Here is a 15,698-nt window from a genome sequence, read left to right on the forward strand (position 1 = left end):
ATTCGACAAAGCTTCCCCTGAATCATTAAAAAAAACACTGATTTTGATCGAGGAGACAAAAATCACACACTAAGGAAATGAATAAAAATCACATGCAAAGACGAAGTATATGAAATGAGACAGAGAGAATGAAAGATGAAATTACCAACAAGTGAGGGCTTCATCATCTTGGGCTTCATCACTGGTCTTCGTCATTCTAGGCTTCGTCACAATGTAGCCATCAGATTTGCGGAGCGACTTACAAAGAAGAGGACTTACAAGAAGCAAGAAGCAAGAAGGCAGCGGCGCGGAAGGGGTTAGGGGGTTAGGGTTTTGCAGCGACGGAAGGGATGAGCAGCGGCAAAGGGGAGCATCCATGGCGACTGAGCGTAGGGAGTCACTTAGCTTCCAGAGATAGTCACCAAAGAAGGAGGGTTGGGAGTGCCAGAAGAGGGATTTCCGGCAGAGGCATTGCAATCGCATCATCGTTCTTCACGGAGGAGTGTGGTCGGAGTGTCGTCGCGCGGTGTGGGCGAGGCACAATGAAGGAAGAGGAGTTAGGGCACAATGGAGTGAGTGTCTCGTCGCTGGGGCTTTTGATGGAGGAGTAGTTAGCGCAGAGCACGAATGAGAAGGGGTTAGGGCAGAGCAAGCACAGTACAATGAAGCTTTTTCTCTAAGTTTTTTATGGTGGCTTTTTTTCTCTAAGTCTTTAAACGAAGAGGGGTTTTTTTATTTTATCCGATCCCTACCTTTCTTTTTTCGGGGGAACCTTTTGGCCACGCTTTCAAAGCATGCTAAAAGGCTTCTCATAAATGGCTACGCTTTTTAAATGCCGCAATAACAAAACTCTGTTGCTACACTTTAAAAGCGTGCCGGTTTCTCTCTACGGCTACGCTTTTTAAGCGTGGCAAATAAAAGCGTGGCCAAAACTCGCATCAATTGCTACTCTCATAAAAGCGTGGCCATTGACACTTTTCGCCACGCTTTTGAAGCGTAGCAAAAAAAAAGTGGCCAAATCTTTATTTTATCGCCACCCTCATAAAAGCGTGGCTATATACCACTTTTGGCTACGCTTTTAAAGCGTAGAAAAAAAAAAGCATGGCCATAGGCCTTTTTTCTTGTAGTGTATGCTAAAGCTTGGCTGGCCATTTGGCCATGTCTAATTCTTTTGGACCGAAGCTTTAGACTAACATTGCATGAATCCTGGAATTCTTATTAAAAATTTTGAATTTCTTTATTCTCTTTTTTCCAAAATAATTTCGAAAAAAATACAAAAAAATTAATAAAATCATAAAACCAAAAAAAATTTGTGTTTCTTGTTTGAGTCTAGTGTCAAATTTTAAGTTTGGTGTCAATTACATCTTTTTATTTTTCTTAAAATTTTCGAAAATTCATCATGTGTTCTTTCTTGATCTTCAAGTTGTTCTTGATGATTTTCTTTGTTTAATCTTGTTATTTTCTTGTTTTGTGTTTTTTTTCTTGTTTTTCATATGCATTTTCGAATTATTAGTGTCTAAAGTTTAAAAATTTTTATGTTTGGTGTTGCATGTCTTTCTTTTCCTAAAAATTTTCAAAAATATGTTCTTGATGTTCATCATGATCTTCAAAGTGTTCTTGGTGTTCATCTTGACATTCAAAGTGTTCTTGCATACATTATTTGTTTTAATCTTAAATTCTTATATCTTGTGTCATTTTGTTATTTTTCTCTTTCTTCATTAATTCAAAAATCAAAAATAATATCTTTCCCTTATTTTACTCATAAATTTCAAAATTTTGGGTTGACTTAGTAAAAATTTTTCAAAATTTAGTTGTTTCTTGTTAATCAAGTCAAAATTTCAATATAAAACTTTATCTTTTCAAATCTTTTTCAAAAATCAAATCTTTTTCATTTTTCTTTCATGTTTTCCGAAAATTTTTCAATTAATTTTCAAAATCTTTCTCTTAATTTTATTTCATAATTTTTGAAATTATTACTAACAATTAATGTTTTGATTCAAAAATTTCAAGTTTGTTACTTTCCTGTTAAGAAAGGTTCAATCTTTAAATTCTAGAATCATATCTTTTAGTTTCTTGTTAGTCAAGTCATCAACTTTAACTTTCAAAATCAAATCTTTTTAAATTTAAGAAAAATAAAAATATTTTTCTTCTCCCTCTTTTTAAAATTCGAATACTTTCTCTCTCATCTCTTTCTATTTATTTTATTTATTCACTAACACTTCTCTTCTACTCATCTAATAATTCGAACCCTCTCCCTCTCTCTGTGTTCGAATTCCTCTCATTCTCTCTCTACCTCATTCTTCTATTCTTCTATTCTTATACTCACATAAAGGAATCTCTATACTGTGACATAGAAGATTCGTCTTCTTTTTTGTTCTCTTCTTTTTCATATGAGCAGGAACAAGGATAAAGACATTCTTGTTGAAGCTGATCCTGAACCTGAAAGGACTCTGAAGAGGAAGCTAAGAGAAGCTAAAGAACAACACTCCGGAGAGGACCTGACAAAAAATTTTGAAAAAGAAGAAGACATGGCAGCCTAACCCAACAATGGTGGAGATGCAAGGAAGGTGCTTGGTGAATTTACTACACCAACTTCCGACTTCTATGGAAGAAGCATCTCAATTCATGCAATTGTAGCAAACAACTTTGAGCTTAAGCCTGAATTAGTTTCTCTGATGCAGCAGAATTGCAAGTTTCATTGACTTCCATTGGAAGATCCTCATCAGTTCTTAGCTGAATTCTTCTTCAGAATGGAGCATCTTATGTATATTCTATGATGGTCTGTCTGAATTGTCCAAGATGTCATTGGACCACTCTGCTGGTGGATCTCTTCATCTGAAGAAAACCCCTGCAGAAGCCCAGGAACTCATTGAGATGGTTGCAAATAACCAGTTCATGTATACTTCTAAAAGAAAATCTGTGAATAATGGGATGACTCCGAAGAAAGGAGTTCTTGAGATTGATACTCTGAATGCCATATTAGCTCAGAACAAAATATTGACTCAGCAAGTCAATATGATTTCTCAGAATCTGACTGGAATGCAAGCTGCATCCGGCAGTACTAAAGAAACTTCCTCTGAAGTAGAAGCTTATGACCCTGAGAATCCTGGAATGGAAGAAGTGAATTATGTGGGAGAATCCTATGGAAACACTTACAATCCTTCATGGAGGAATCATCCTAATTTCTCATGGTAGGATCAGCAGAAGCCTAATCAAGGCTTCAATAATAATAATGGTGGGAGAAATAGGTTTGGCAATAGCAAGCCTTTTCCATCATCTTCTCAGCAACAGACAGAGAATTCTAGGCAGAGCCTCTCTGACTTTGCAACCATAGTCTCTGATCTATCTAAGACCACTCTTAGTTTTATGACTGAAACAAGGTCCTCCATCAGAAATTTGGAGGCACAAGTGGGTCAGCTGAGTAAAAGAGTTACTGAAATCCCTCATAGTACTCTCCCAAGCAATACAGAAGAGAATCTAAAGAGAGAGTGCAAGGCCATAACAATAGCCAAAGTGGCCAAACCTAGAGAGAGTAAAAAGGCAGTGATTTTCAGTGAGGAAGCCCTTGTTAGACGTCCACTGACCACTAAGGAGTTCCCTATTGAGAAACCAAAGGAATTTGAGGCTCATACAAAGACCATAGAGATTCCACTGAACTTACTGTTGCCATTCATGAGCTCTGATGAGTATTCTTCCTCTGAAGAGGATGAAGATATTGTTGAAGAGCAAATTGCTCGATATCTAGGAGCAATCATGAAGTTGAATGCCAAGTCATTTGGTAATGAGACTTGGGAGGATGAACCTCCATTGCTCATCATTGAACTGAATGCCTTGGTTAAGCAGAAATTACCTCAAAAGAAACCGGATCCCGAAAAGTTCTTAATACCTTGTACCATAGGCACCATGAGCTTTGAGAAGGCTCTGTGTGACCTGGAGTCAGGAATAAACCTCATGCCACTCTCTGTAATGGAGAAACTAGGGATCTTTGAGGTACAAGCTATAAGAATCTCATTAGAGATGCAAACAAATCAATGAAACAGGCTTATGGACTTGTAGAGGATGTCTTAGTGAAGGTTGAAGGCATGTACATCCCTGCTAATTTCATAATCTTAGACACTGAGAAGGATGAGGATGAATCCATTATCCTTGGAAGACCCTTCTTAGCCACAGCAAGAGCTGTAGTTGATATGGACATAGGAGAGTTAGTCCTTCAATTGAACGAGGACTACCTTGTGTTTAAGGCTCAAGGATCTTCTTCTGTAACCATAGAGAGAAAGAATGAAAAGCTTCTCTCAATACAGAGTCAAACAGAGCCCCACACTCAACTTCTAAGTTTGGTGTTGGGAGGCCACCACTAAGCTCTGTGTCTCTGTGGAGCTCTCTAAGAGCTCACTTTCAAGCTATTGACATTAAATAAGCACTTATTGGGAGGCAATCCAATGTTATTTAATGATATTTAATTTTATAGACATTTGTTTTCCATTGTCATGTTATGTTTTCTTTAGGTAGATGATCATGTGAAGTCACAAAAATAACTGCAGAATTAAAGTGGAGTTAAAAATAGCATCAAAAATAGCACACCCTGGAAGACAGCTTACTGGCGTTTAACGCCAGAAAAAGGTGTTTGGCTGTCTGGCTGGCATTAAATGCCAGAATCGGCAGACAGACTGGCGTTTAACGCCAGAAAAGGGTGTCTGGTTGGTGTTAAACGCCAGAAAGGGGCATCAGCCCGGCATTTAATGCCAGAGAAGGTAGCAGAGATGGCGTTAAACGCTAGAAATGGCACACAGAGGGTATTTAAATGCCAAAAAGGTGCAGAGACCACAATTCCTTGACACCTCAGGATCTGTGGACCCCACAGGATCCTCACCTACCCCAACTCACTCTCTCTCCTCTTTACACCTTTCCATAACACTCTTCCCCAAATACCCCTGACCAATCACATCAATATCTATTCCCTAAACACCATTCACCTATCAAGTCCTACCCTCTTCCCCATAATCTCTTCACCCCTCACATCCATCCACTATTCCCCAAAAACCCATCATAAAACCCCACCTACCTCACCATTCATATTCAAAACATTTCCTTCCCAAACCCAACCCCCTCTTACACGAATTCCATCTCCCTCTTACCTTATAAATACCCCTCCTTACCACCTTCAATTTCATACATCATAAACGCTTAAACCCCCTTGGCCAAATTCACTACTCCCCTCTATCTCCTCCATTTCTTCTTAACTCTACCCCATAATCTATTCACCACTCACATCCATCCACTATTCCCCAAAAACCCATCATAAAACCCCACCTACCTCACCATTCATATTCAAAACATTTCCTTCCCAAACCCAACCCCCTCTTACACGAATTCCATCTCCCTCTTACCTTATAAATACCCCTCCTTACCACCTTCAATTTCATACATCATAAACGCTTAAACCCCCTTGGCCAAATTCACTACTCCCCTCTATCTCCTCCATTTCTTCTTCTTCTCCTCTTTTCTTTCTTCTTTTGCTCGAGGATGAGCAAACCTTTTAAGTTTGGTGTGGAAAAAAGCTCTGCTTTTTATTTTTCCATAACCATTAATGGCACATAAGGCCGGAGAAACCTCTAGAAAGAGGAAAGGAAAGGCAATTGCTTCCACCTCCGATTCATGGAAAATGGAGAGATTCATCTCAAAAGTCCATCAAGACCACTTCTATGAAGTTGTGGCCAAGAAAAAGGTGATCCCCGAGGTCCCTTCATGCTCAAAAAGAGTGAATATCTGGAGATCCGACGTGAGGTTCGAAGAAGAGGTTAGGAAGCTCTCACCAACCTCATCCAACAAGTCGGAATCTTAATGGTTCAAGAGTTCTATGTTAATGCATGGATCACTAAGAACCATGATCAAAGTGCGAACCCGAACCCAAAGAATTGGCTCATAATGGTTTGGGGGAAATACTTGGATTTCAGTCCGGAAACTATAAGGTTGGCATTCAACTTGCCAATAATGAGAGGAGATTCTCATCCTTTCACTAGAAGAGTCAACTTTGATCAAAGGTTGGACCAAGTCTTCACGGACATTTGTGTGGAAGGAGCACAATGGAAGAGAGACTCAAAAGGCAAGCCGGTTCAATTGAGAAGGCCTGACCTTAAACCCATGGCTAGGGGATGGTTGGAGTTCATCCAACGCTCTATCATTCCTACTAGCAACTGGTCTGAATTTAAAGTAGACCGGGCTATCATGATCCATAGTATCATGAATGGAGAGGAAGTAGAAGTTCATGAGATCATACCTCTAGAACTATACAAGTTGGTGAATAAGCCCTCCACTTTGGAAAGGTTAGCCTTCCCTCATCTCATCTATAACCTATGCAATTCAGCTGGAATTGTCATAGAGGAAGACATCCTCATTGAAGAGGACAAACCCATCACTAAAAAGAGGATGGAGCAAACAAGAGAGTCCACTCATGGACCTCAACAAGAGCATGAGGAAGTTCCTCATCAAGAAATCCTTGAGATGCCTCAAGGGATACACTTTCCTCCACAAGGCTATTGGGAGCAACTCAACACCTCTTTAGGAGATTTGAGTTCTAACATGGAGTAACTAAGGATGGAGCACCAAGAGCACTCCATTATCCTCAATGAAATCAGAGAGGACCAAAAGGCCATGAGAGAGGAGCAACAAAGGCAATGAAGAGACATAGAGGAGCTCAAGCACTCCATAGGATCTTCAAGAGGAAGACCTAGCCGCCGTCACTAAGGTGGACCCCTTCTTTAATTTTCTTGTTCTTATTTTTCTATTTTTCGAATTCTATGCTTTATGTTTTAACTATACTTGTGTCTTTATTACATGATCATCAGTGTTTAGTGTCTATGTCTTAAAGCTATGAATGTTCTATGAATCCTTCACCTTTCTCAAATGAAAAATGTTTTCTGAAAAAGAAAAAGTACATGAGTTTCGAATTCTATCTTGAAAATAGTTTAATTATTTTGATGTGGTGGCAATACTTTTTGTTTTCTGAATGAATGCTTGAACAATGCATATTTTTTATAGTGAAGTTTATGAATGTTAAAATTGTTGGCTCTTGAAAGAATAATGAAAAAGAGAAATGTTATTGATAATCTAAAAAATCATAAAATTAATTCTTGAAGCAAGAAAAAGCAGTGAAAAACACAAAGCTTGCGAAAAAAAAATGGCAAAAAATAAAGAAAAAGAAAGAAAAAGAAAAAGCAAGTAGAAAAAGCCAATAACCCTTTAAACCAAAAGGCAAGGGTAAAAAGGATCCAAGGCTTTGAGCATTAATGGATAAGAGGGCCCAAAAGAATAAAATCCTGGCCAAAGCGGCTAAATCAAGCTGTCCCTAACCATGTGCTTGTGGCGTGAAGGTGTCAAATGAAAAGCTTGAGACTGAGCGGTTAAAGTCGTGGTCCAAACCAAAAAGAGTGTGCTTAAGAACTCTGGGCACCTCTAACTGGGGACTCTAGCAAAGCTGAGTCACAATCTGAAAAGGTTCACACAATTATGTGTTTGTGGCATTTATGTATCCGGTAGTAATACTGGAAAACAAAATGCTTAGGGTCACGGCCAATACTCATAAAGTAGCTGTGTTCAATAATCAACATACTAAACTAGGAGAATCAATAACACTATCTGAATTCTGAGTTCCTATAGATGCCAATCATTCTGAACCTCAAAGGATAAAGTGAGATGCCAAAACTGTTCAGAGGCAAAAAGCTACTAGTCCCGCTCATCTAATTAAAACTAATCTTCATTGATATTTTTGAAATTTATTGTATTTTCTCTTCTTTTTAACCTATTTTGTTTTTTGTTGCTTGGGGACAAGCAACAAATTAAGTTTGGTGTTGTGATGAGCGGATAATTTATACCCTTTTTGGCAGTATTTTTACATAGTTTTTAGTATGTTTTAGTTATTTTTTATTATATTTTTATTAGTTTTTATGCAAAAATTACATTTCTGGACTTTACTATGAGTTTTTGTGTTTTTCTGTAATTTCAGGTATTTTCTGCTGAAATTAAGGGATCAGAGCAAAAGTCTGATTCAGAGGCTGAGAAAGGACTGCAGATGCTATTGGATTATAACCCTCCTGCACTCGAAGTAGATTTTCTGTAGCTACAGAAGCCCAATTGGCATGCTCTCAATTGCATTGAAAAGTAGACATCTTGGGCTTTCCAGAAATATATAATAGTCCATATTTTTCCCGAGATTTGATGGCCCAAACTGGCATTCAAACGCCAGTCAGAGACCCTTTTCTGGTATAAAACGCAAGAACTGGCACCAGAACTAGAGTTAAACGCCCAAACTGGCATCCAAGCTGGCGTTTAACTCTAGAAAAGGCCTATGCACGTGTAAAGCTCAATGCTCAGCCCAAGCACACACCAAGTGGGCCCCGGAAGTGGATTTCTGCACTATCTGCACTTAGTTACTTATTTTCTGTAATCCTTAGTAACTAGTTTAGTATAAATAACACTTTTTACTATTGTAATCAGATCATCTTATCATCTTTGGACTTTTATGTTACATTTGGGAGGCTGACCATTCGGCCATCCCTAGACCTTTTTCTCTTATGTATTTTCTACGGTGAGTTTCTACACCTCATAGATTAAGGTGTGGAGCTCTGCTGTTCTTCATGAATTAATGCGGAAAGTCTAAACCTCATAGTTAATTTTTCTTCATGAATTAATGCTGCCAATTGGTTCTAGTCTCTACCACGAAGAACAGCAGAGCTCCGCACCTTAATCTAAGAGGTGTAGAAACTCCACCGTTGGAAAATACATAAGAGAAAAAGGTCTAGACATGGCCGAATGGCCAGCCTCCCAAATGTAAAATAAAAGTCCAAAGATGATAAGATGATCTGATTACAATAGTAAAAAGTGCTATTTATACTAAACTAGTTATTAAGGATTACAAAAAATAAGTAACTAAGTGCAGATAGTGCAGAAATCCACTTCTGGGGCTCACTTGGTGTGTGCTTGGGTTGAGTGGTGCACGAATTGTGAATCACACTTTTCACAACTCGTCATCACAGTTAAGCGCGAATGAACATCTTAGATAGGAACAAGCGTGTTTGAATGGAAAACAGAAATACTTGCATTAATTCATCGAGACACAGCAGAGCTCCTCACCCCCAAAAATGGGGTTTAGAGACTCATGCCATCAGAGAATACAAAGTTTAGATCTAAAATGTCATGAGATACAAAATAAGTCTCTAAAAGTTGTTTAAATACTGAACTAGTAGCCTAGGTTTGCAACAAATGAGTAAACTATGATGGATGATGCAGAGGCCCACTTCTGGGGCCCACTTGGTGTGTGCTGGGGCTGAGAATTAAGAAATCCACGTGCAGAGGCCATTTGTGGAGTTGAATGCCAGTTTTTGTGCCATTTTGGGCGTTCAACTCCAGCTTTTGATCCTTTTCTGGCGCTGGACGCCAGAATTGGGCATAGAACTGGCGTTGAACGCCAGTTTACGTCGTCTATCCTTGTGCAAAGTATGAACTATTATATATTCCTGGAAAGCCCTGAATGTCTACTTTCCAACGCAATTGGAAGCATGCCATATCGAGTTTTGTAGCTCCAGAGAATCCATTTTGAGTGCAGGGAGGTCAGAATCTAACAGCATCAGCAGTCCTTTTTCAGCCTGACTCAGATTTTTGCTCAGCTCCTTCAATTTCAACCAGAAAAATACCTGAAATTACAGAAAAACACAACTCATAGTAAAGTCCAGAAATATGAATTTTTCCTAAAAATTAATAGAATTAAACTAAAAACTAACTAAAACATCCTAAAAACTATATGAAATTAACCCCAAAAAGCGTATAAAATATCCGCTCATCACAACACCAAACTTAAACTGTTGCTTGTCCTCAAGCAACTAGACAAATAAAATAGAAAACTAATAAGTTGAGAAGCAATAATATCTCAGAGTTTTTGAATGAAGCTCAGATTCTAATTAGATGAGCGGGACTAGTAGCTTTTTGCTTCTGAACAGTTTTGGCATCTCACTTTATCCATTGAGGATCAGAGTGATTGGCATCTATAGGAACTCAGAATTCAGATAGTGTTATTGATTCTCTTAGTTCAGTGTGATGATTCTTGAACACAGCTTCTTTATGAGTCTTGGCCGTGGCCCTAAGCACTTTGTTTTCCAGCATTACCACCGGATACATAAATGCCACAGACACATAACTGGGTGAACCTTTTCAGATTGTGACTCAGCTTTGCTAAAGTCCCCAATTAGAGGTGTCCAGAGTTCTTAAGCACACTTTTCTTTTTGCTTGGACCTTGACTTTAACCGCTCAGTCTCAAGTTCTCACTTGACACCTACACGCCACAAGCACATGGTTAGGGACAGCTTGGTTTAGCCGCTTAGACCAGGATTTTATTCCTTTAGGCCCTCCTATCCACTGATGCTCAAAGCCTTGGGATCCTTTTTGTTTGCCCTTGCCTTTTGGTTTTAAGGGTTATTGGCCTTTTGCTCTTGCCTCTTGGTTTTAAGAGCTTTTGGCTTTTTCTGCTTGCTTTTTCTTTTTCTTTTTATTTTTTTTGCCTATTTTATTATATATATATATATATATTTTATTTTTTTTTCTGCAAGCTTTGTTCTTTGCTGCTTTTTCTTGCTTCAAGAATCATTTTTATGATTTTTCAGATTTTCAATAACATGTCTCATGTTCATCATTCTTTCAAGAGCCAACATATTTAACAGTCTTAAACAACAAATTCAGAAGACATATGCACTGTTCAAGCATTCATTCAGAAGACAGAAAGCATTGCCACCACATTTAACTAATTATAATTTCTCTTATTAAAACTCGAAATTTTATTGCCTCTTATTCAAAAGATCTACTATTTTATTCATGTTTGCTGATGATGAGAAAAATAGACTATAACTTATTTGGGGATAAAATCAAACTAGACACTAATTACTATTAATGATCATGTAATGAAGACACAAACATAGATAAGCACTTAACATAGAGAAAACGAAAAACAGAGAAAGTAAGAACAAGGAACGAGTCCACCTTAGTGATGATGGCATTTCCTTCTTGAGGCACCAATGATGTTCTTGAGCTCTTTTATGTCTCTTCCTTGCCTTTGTGGCTTGATTCCTAGTGATTTTTGGTATTTCTATCCTCAGTTGCTTCCAATAATTATGTGGAGGGAAGTGCATCCCCTGAGGTATCTCTTGATTTGCAGCCACATGTTCTACCACTGAGCTATAGATCCTTCACATAATTGTTTTACCACACCAAACTTAGAATGTTGCTCGCCCTCGAGCAAAAAAAGAGGGAATAGATGAAGAAGAAGATGTGGAAAGAAAAAAAAACTAGGATTATGAGGAGGGAAGGTGGGGATCCTGTGGGGTCCACAGATCTTGAAATGATCCTGCGAGGTCCACAGATCTTGAGGTGTCAAGGCATTTACATCCCTGCACCAATTTGGGCATGGAAAATGCCCTTGCACACAACTCTGGGCGTTCAGCGCCAGGTTGGTGCCCATTTTGGGCGTTCAACGCCCATTTTCTAGCCATTTCTAGCGTTGAACGCCAGAACCATGCTTGTTCTGGGCGTTCAGCGCCAGGATGTTGCCCATTTTGGGCGTTCAGCACCAGAACCATGCTCTGTTCTGGCGTTGAACGCCAGTTTTGGCCATGGTCTGGGCGTTCAGCGCCAGGTTGGTGCCCATTTTGGGCGTTCAGCACCAGAACCATGCTCTGTTCTGGCGTTGAACGCCAGTTTTGGCCATGGTCTGGGCGTTCAGCGCCAGGTTGGTGCCCATTTTGGGCGTTCAGCACCAGAACCATGCTCTGTTCTGGCGTTGAACGCCAGTTTTGGCCATGGTCTGGGCGTTCAGCGCCAGGTTGGTGCCCATTTTGGGCGTTCAGCACCAGAACCATGCTCTGTTCTGGCGTTGAACGCCAGTTTTGGCCATGGTCTGGGCGTTCAGCGCCAGGTTGGTGCCCATTTTGGGCGTTCAGCACCAGAACCATGCTCTGTTCTGGCGTTGAACGCCAGTTTTGGCCATGGTCTGGGCGTTCAGCGCCAGGTTGGTGCCCATTTTGGGCGTTCAGCACCAGAACCATGCTCTGTTCTGGCGTTGAACGCCAGTTTTGGCCATGGTCTGGGCGTTCAGCGCCAGGTTGGTGCCCATTTTGGGCGTTCAGCACCAGAACCATGCTCTGTTCTGGCGTTGAACGCCAGTTTTGGCCATGGTCTGGGCGTTCAGCGCCAGGTTGGTGCCCATTTTGGGCGTTCAGCACCAGAACCATGCTCTGTTCTGGCGTTGAACGCCAGTTTTGGCCATGGTCTGGGCGTTCAGCGCCAGGTTGGTGCCCATTTTGGGCGTTCAGCACCAGAACCATGCTCTGTTCTGGCGTTGAACGCCAGTTTTGGCCATGGTCTGGGCGTTCAGCGCCAGGTTGGTGCCCATTTTGGGCGTTCAGCACCAGAACCATGCTCTGTTCTGGCGTTGAACGCCAGTTTTGGCCATGGTCTGGGCGTTCAGCGCCAGGTTGGTGCCCATTTTGGGCGTTCAGCACCAGAACCATGCTCTGTTCTGGCGTTGAACGCCAGTTTTGGCCATGGTCTGGGCGTTCAGCGCCAGGTTGGTGCCCATTTTGGGCGTTCAGCACCAGAACCATGCTCTGTTCTGGCGTTGAACGCCAGTTTTGGCCATGGTCTGGGCGTTCAGCGCCAGGTTGGTGCCCATTTTGGGCGTTCAGCACCAGAACCATGCTCTGTTCTGGCGTTGAACGCCAGTTTTGGCCATGGTCTGGGCGTTCAGCGCCAGGTTGGTGCCCATTTTGGGCGTTCAGCACCAGAACCATGCTCTGTTCTGGCGTTGAACGCCAGTTTTGGCCATGGTCTGGGCGTTCAGCGCCAGGTTGGTGCCCATTTTGGGCGTTCAGCACCAGAACCATGCTCTGTTCTGGCGTTGAACGCCAGTTTTGGCCATGGTCTGGGCGTTCAGCGCCAGGTTGGTGCCCATTTTGGGCGTTCAGCACCAGAACCATGCTCTGTTCTGGCGTTGAACGCCAGTTTTGGCCATGGTCTGGGCGTTCAGCGCCAGGTTGGTGCCCATTTTGGGCGTTCAGCACCAGAACCATGCTCTGTTCTGGCGTTGAACGCCAGTTTTGGCCATGGTCTGGGCGTTCAGCGCCAGGTTGGTGCCCATTTTGGGCGTTCAGCACCAGAACCATGCTCTGTTCTGGCGTTGAACGCCAGTTTTGGCCATGGTCTGGGCGTTCAGCGCCAGGTTGGTGCCCATTTTGGGCGTTCAGCACCAGAACCATGCTCTGTTCTGGCGTTGAACGCCAGTTTTGGCCATGGTCTGGGCGTTCAGCGCCAGGTTGGTGCCCATTTTGGGCGTTCAGCACCAGAACCATGCTCTGTTCTGGCGTTGAACGCCAGTTTTGGCCATGGTCTGGGCGTTCAGCGCCAGGTTGGTGCCCATTTTGGGCGTTCAGCACCAGAACCATGCTCTGTTCTGGCGTTGAACGCCAGTTTTGGCCATGGTCTGGGCGTTCAGCGCCAGGTTGGTGCCCATTTTGGGCGTTCAGCACCAGAACCATGCTCTGTTCTGGCGTTGAACGCCAGTTTTGGCCATGGTCTGGGCGTTCAGCGCCAGGTTGGTGCCCATTTTGGGCGTTCAGCACCAGAACCATGCTCTGTTCTGGCGTTGAACGCCAGTTTTGGCCATGGTCTGGGCGTTCAGCGCCAGGTTGGTGCCCATTTTGGGCGTTCAGCACCAGAACCATGCTCTGTTCTGGCGTTGAACGCCAGTTTTGGCCATGGTCTGGGCGTTCAGCGCCAGGTTGGTGCCCATTTTGGGCGTTCAGCACCAGAACCATGCTCTGTTCTGGCGTTGAACGCCAGTTTTGGCCATGGTCTGGGCGTTCAGCGCCAGGTTGGTGCCCATTTTGGGCGTTCAGCACCAGAACCATGCTCTGTTCTGGCGTTGAACGCCAGTTTTGGCCATGGTCTGGGCGTTCAGCGCCAGGTTGGTGCCCATTTTGGGCGTTCAGCACCAGAACCATGCTCTGTTCTGGCGTTGAACGCCAGTTTTGGCCATGGTCTGGGCGTTCAGCGCCAGGTTGGTGCCCATTTTGGGCGTTCAGCACCAGAACCATGCTCTGTTCTGGCGTTGAACGCCAGTTTTGGCCATGGTCTGGGCGTTCAGCGCCAGGTTGGTGCCCATTTTGGGCGTTCAGCACCAGAACCATGCTCTGTTCTGGCGTTGAACGCCAGTTTTGGCCATGGTCTGGGCGTTCAGCGCCAGGTTGGTGCCCATTTTGGGCGTTCAGCACCAGAACCATGCTCTGTTCTGGCGTTGAACGCCAGTTTTGGCCATGGTCTGGGCGTTCAGCGCCAGGTTGGTGCCCATTTTGGGCGTTCAGCACCAGAACCATGCTCTGTTCTGGCGTTGAACGCCAGTTTTGGCCATGGTCTGGGCGTTCAGCGCCAGGTTGGTGCCCATTTTGGGCGTTCAGCACCAGAACCATGCTCTGTTCTGGCGTTGAACGCCAGTTTTGGCCATGGTCTGGGCGTTCAGCGCCAGGTTGGTGCCCATTTTGGGCGTTCAGCACCAGAACCATGCTCTGTTCTGGCGTTGAACGCCAGTTTTGGCCATGGTCTGGGCGTTCAGCGCCAGGTTGGTGCCCATTTTGGGCGTTCAGCACCAGAACCATGCTCTGTTCTGGCGTTGAACGCCAGTTTTGGCCATGGTCTGGGCGTTCAGCGCCAGGTTGGTGCCCATTTTGGGCGTTCAGCACCAGAACCATGCTCTGTTCTGGCGTTGAACGCCAGTTTTGGCCATGGTCTGGGCGTTCAGCGCCAGGTTGGTGCCCATTTTGGGCGTTCAGCACCAGAACCATGCTCTGTTCTGGCGTTGAACGCCAGTTTTGGCCATGGTCTGGGCGTTCAGCGCCAGGTTGGTGCCCATTTTGGGCGTTCAGCACCAGAACCATGCTCTGTTCTGGCGTTGAACGCCAGTTTTGGCCATGGTCTGGGCGTTCAGCGCCAGCCTTCCACCAATTTTCTGGCGTTTTAGGGCCAGAATTATTTTTCCCTGGGCTCTTACTGTCCTCAGGTGAATTTTGGGTGGTTTGCTCATTTCTTAGCTTTTTGCTGCCTTGAGGTGGGGGATTTAATGTTTTCCCACTTCTTAATTGAACTGCTTGGCATTCTTCTGTTATTTGCCTTGACAGCTGCTGCTTTGTTTGCTTAAACTGTTCGTCCATATGTATATTAGCCATCCTTGTCTCTTGTAACCTTTCTTTGAATTCGGCTAACTGCTTTGTTAGAAAGTCCAATTGCTGATTGAATTCAGCAGCTTGTTTTACAGGACTGAGTTCAGTAGTTGCTGTCTTAACCTCTTCTTTCATGGAAGGGTCACTGCTTAGATACAGATGCTGATTCCTGGCAACTGTATCAATGAGCTCTTGAGCCTCTTCAATTGTCTTTCTCATGTGGATGGATCCACCAGCCGAGTAATCAAGAGACATCTGAGCTCCTTCTGCAAGCCCATAGTAGAAGATGTCTAACTGAACCCACTCTGAAAACATTTCAGAGGGGCATTTTCGTAGCATCTCTCTGTATCTCTCCCAGGCATCATAAAGAGATTCATTATCTCCTTGTTTAAAGCCTTGGATGTCCATCCTTAGCTATGTCATCCTTTTTGGAGGGAAATATTGATTCAGGAATTTTTCTGTCAGCTT

This window comes from Arachis ipaensis, chromosome B01 (assembly GCF_000816755.2).
Source record: "Arachis ipaensis cultivar K30076 chromosome B01, Araip1.1, whole genome shotgun sequence".
Lineage (NCBI taxonomy): Eukaryota > Viridiplantae > Streptophyta > Magnoliopsida > Fabales > Fabaceae > Arachis > Arachis ipaensis.